Genomic DNA, 4,709 nt, shown 5'->3' with positions numbered 1-4,709 from the left:
TACGCATCTGCTCTCACTACTCACAAAATTTATCATATTAAACCCATTTAAATTACATGGCTAATTTGTCAAAATCATGTGGCGAAGCAAGAGGCACATGCCTCTAAGATTACGTCAGTCATGCTAGATTCTTGAAGCAAAAATGCCACGTCTGAACAAGTTCATGTCTTATTGCCAAAACAAAAGTGAAAAAGACGAATGGTCACCAAAACAGCATGGCGATTTCTCACGAATTAAGGGTTGCTTCTAATGGGTCGATAATAAGGTTCGAACAAGCGCAAGTTGCCACGTACGTACCATATGTGTTAGAAAAGAAATTGTTATATATTGGCAGAGACCATGCATGCATGACTATTTTGCTCTATCAGAAAAGGATAGTAAATATCTCAAATATTCCAAAGGAAGGACATTTTCAATTTGCTCTAACTTGGAAATCATTAAACAAGTAAAAACACATGCATCTTGTACAATTTATTATGAGCATGTGCCCAATTTCATTTATCTCCTCTACTTATAAGTACTAAAAATACTCCCCCTGTTCCTTTATGTAAGGTATAGTTTTTAGGCTCAGTGACCAAGGCAACAAATTATTGATAATTGAGGACGAAATTACGCTTGGCAAGTTTGTTGGTTAGTGGCAAGTAAATCAGTTAGGCTATGCGATGAAGAGATACTGACAATCAGGGCAAAGATACGTCCCTTCTTTTTCTAGAAAAAGATATACATGCAATCAGAAGAGAGATCCTTTCCTTTATTTTGGAGGGCTAAAAAGGGATTATGAGAAATTAGAAGAAATTAATGCACCTTACATTGTGGAATCTTATCAAAAAAAACATATACTCCCTCCTTCCATCTATATAGGGCCTAATGCGTTTTTCGAGGCTAACTTTGACCAAATGTTAGAGCAATAATATATGACATGCAACTTACGCAAAGCACATCATCAAATTCGTATGTGAAAGGAGCTTTCAATGATATAATTTTCACATTATGCATGTCATGTAGTATTAATTTTATCAATAGTCAAAGGCGGTCTTGAAAAACGCATTAGGCCCTATATAGATGGAATGAGGGAGTGCACCTTTTTTTTTGAGACGTAACATATACACCTTATATAAAGGAACGGAGGGAGTAACATTCATTTGAGGAACAATAATATGGATCGGAGGGAGTAGCATTTTTTCGTCCACATTATCCTTCATTCAACCTTAGGTACTTCTCCTCCTTTTCTTCATGTTGATTTTTTCGCTCATATATCTGGTTTTTTCAACAATTATTTTTTTTTTCTAAAAATTGACTTAATTGCCACACCGTCTATTGACTTATCATGTTTTCCTTTGGTAAGCCAATAAGTGCTTACCAAATAAAATCCTAAAACTTATTTTTGGCAGGTAAATCACATGTAGAAATTTATTTGTAAGCACTTATTTACATAATCATATTAATATGGGAAGGTAAATAATGGGCTAGCATATTAGAATTTTTATACCCCATTGCAATTCATTGGTGATTATCTATTTTACTATCACAATTTTGGAAACATAGCCATTGTTTAAACTTGATAGATGATGGAGGCTGAGTAGAGGTTGGTGCGAGCTGTAGTTGTTTTTTTTTTCTTCCGGAAAAACTTCCAATCTATTCATCATTTGTCATGGCAGTACAAAAAATATCATAAGCAACAAAAATTATATCCAGATCCATAGAATACCTGACGACGACTATAAGCACTGGAGCAACACGAACACAAACTTAAAGTTCATCTAAACCAAATAGAGCCCAAAGTTGACATGGCTTTCTGGCATTTTAAATTAGTGTGATTTGTCATTGTGGGATGAAGACTGAAGAGATTAGAGCAATCCGTAGCATATCCTGTACTGGAGTGCTGGATATGCGTCAATGACCAATGCTGACCAGCTAGAGTATATTTCAAAAAGAAAAAGAAGAACTTACTTTTGGGTGTACGTAGCAACACCACAATTGGTCCCTTTGACCTGTGGTGTCTGCACGCGGCGGCTAGACGGTGTTGCACTGCACACAGACGTCGTTAATGACGTGGGCGCAAGTTTCCTCCTCCTGGCGCGCATGGTAATACGCTCCAGTTTTGGCACTAAATCAATTTTTACTCAGAGCCAGGATGATTTCGTGATAAGATTGCTGCATCAGCTACCGCCCCCGATTGCCTTCTATAAATACGTCGATCCAGATACATCTTCCCCACACAAATCCAAGAAAACCAACAAGATCACCGACCCACCATTGATCTCCAACCTTCTGGTTGAGAATTCCGAGGCAAGAGGTAGCTAGCCATGTCTCCCTCCCCTGATCTGTCCTCCCGGATCCTCCCCCGCGTGCTCATCGTCTCCCGCCGCACCGTCCGCAAGAACAAGTTCGTCGACTTCGTCGGTGAGTTTCTTGTTTCATCACTTTATCCATGCCGGAAAGGTGTTGGCTTCGTTGGAAGAATGCTGCAATTTCTGACGTTTCCATTGATGGATGCAGGGGAGTACCACCTGGACCTGGTTGTGGGCTACGGCGCGGTGCCGGTCATCGTGCCGCGGGTCGCCGGCGTGCACGCCATGCTCGACTCCTTCGAGCCCATCCACGGCGTGCTACTCTGCGAGGGCGAGGACATCGACCCCTCCCTCTACGACGCCGGCGGCGACGACGGCGACGGCGACGCGCTCTCCCAGGAGCAGCTCGAGGCCGTGCGGCGCCTCCACCCGAGCGACGCTGCCCTGGACCACGAGAAGGACTCCATCGAGCTCCTCCTCGCGCGCCGCTGCCTCGAGCGCAACGTCCCGTTCCTCGGCATCTGCCGCGGCTCGCAGGTGCTCAACGTCGCCTGCGGCGGCTCGCTCTACCAGGACGTCGAGCACGAGCTCCACCCCGCGGCCGACGATGCCGTCTGCCACATGGACTACGCCAACTACGACGGGCATCGGCACCCTGTGCGCGTGCTGCCCGGCACGCCGCTGTACGACTGGTTCGCGGAGTCGCTGCTCGACGGCGACCAGCTGATGGTGAACAGCTACCACCACCCCCCCCAGGGCGTGCGGCGGCTTGCCGAGCGGTTCGTGCCGATGGCGCATGCGCCCGACGGCCTGATCGAAGGGTTCTACGACCCTGAGGCGTACAACCCCGGCGAGGGCAAGTTCATCATGGGGCTCCAGTTCCACCCGGAGCGCATGCGCAAGGAGGGCTCCGACGAGTTCGACTTCCCCGGCTGCGCCAAGGCCTACCAGGAGTTCGTCCGCGCGGTGGTGGCATACCAGGGGAAGCTTGGCCGCCACGCAAGTGCACCTCCGGAGCGCGGTCACCACGCCGCACAAACTGAACCAGGAAATGGAGAAGCAGCGCAAAGGTGATCGTCCGGAGCGTCTCGCTCGCCAAGAACATGTACGTGTTCGGCAACAACACCGGTGCGCGGCAGCCGGCGGAGCACCGCGACGGGGACCTTGACGCCGGCGAGGAGTTCCTTGAGTCAACACGGCGCTGAGTGTGCAGCAGGAGAAGCGGCTGAAGCAGATGGGCGCGACGGTGCGGAACGCGTCGGGTACATGAACAGGCTCAAGGTGAGCGAGGAGCGGAGGCGCGGCGGCGCGGGCCCTCATGGCGAAGATGTCGGTAGCCCAGCTCGCCAGCCTCGCCGCCTTCTACCGCGCCATGGGCAACGTCTGCTCCGAGTTGCTCGACGCCAAGCTCAGCCGCCGTCCAACCCTGCGAGTGACCCGTGCGTCCTCTGTCTATGTGAACCTGCCGGAAATGCTTGCTTGGTTTCATCAGAAATCCAAATATTGCATGGCATCCTGAATTAATTAGACGTGATGTTGATGCATGTAACTCGACAAGTGTTAGTTGACTTTGTTTCTGTGTCCGTACAATGCATCTAGCGCTGACTTTGATGAGCTGAAATGAAAGACGAAGAGAGTAAGTAGTGTAGATCGTTCGTAATGAGGTCATTCTGATCCCAGTGGTCATCCCCTCGTATGTACTCCTATCTAACTTGTGCCACAGTTTCTTCATCGAATTAGCTTCATGAAGCGGAAAAATATGAAGCTACTTTTCGACTGTGCAGGAGGGGTGATGATGTCGGTGCACCTTCGGCTCGGCTTGATCTAGTGTTTGTAGTCGTTATTAGGTGGTTACAGATGTGGATACAATATGTTTTTTCTGATGTTCTCTGTGCTACCTTGACAATGATAAATATATCGAATGTTTTCTTTAAAAGAAAAATAGCAAATGTGTTGACTTCATCAGTTGGACGGCTAGCATTTTTTATAGCAAGTTCCGTTCTCAAAACCACTACTACTGGCTAGCAGTAACATTCTGTTGGACAAAACAAAAACTTATGGCCGCATCTGCATGACGCCAGAAAGGGAGCAGTAGCAAAGTTTTTGGTCACATGGGAAGCGCCAAAGGCACAGCTGATGGCCACGGACGGTCTAGGAGCTTCATTCAGGGTAGTTGCCAACTAACTTCGGAGAACTGCTAGTGGCACCCTGATGTGCCGTGGAAAATGCACGAACGAACGAACGACATGGTGGCATGCATGCATGGCCAACAGGTTGCAGCTCTGCCGCAACACTTGGCCAGCAGGCGGAGTGGTCAACAGTAACTCTAGATCAGTGCGATAACTGCGGTGCAGCCCAGAGTAGCGTAGGCAGCACTTTATTTTCTTTGACCAAAACGTAGGCAGCACTTGCACGGCG

The 4,709-nt window shown here is 47.9% G+C and overlaps 1 pseudogene; it reads left to right on the top strand.

Annotated features, from left to right (window-relative positions):
- The first annotated feature begins 2,149 nt into the window (after positions 1–2,149).
- Positions 2,150–3,810, top strand: LOC125546754 (annotated as a pseudogene).
- Positions 3,811–4,709: the final 899 nt, after the last annotated feature.

This window comes from Triticum urartu, chromosome 3, assembly GCF_003073215.2.
Source record: "Triticum urartu cultivar G1812 chromosome 3, Tu2.1, whole genome shotgun sequence".
NCBI lineage: Eukaryota > Viridiplantae > Streptophyta > Magnoliopsida > Poales > Poaceae > Triticum > Triticum urartu.
The sequence above is the reverse complement of the archived record's forward strand: the minus strand, read 5'-3'. Positions and strand labels throughout refer to the sequence as shown.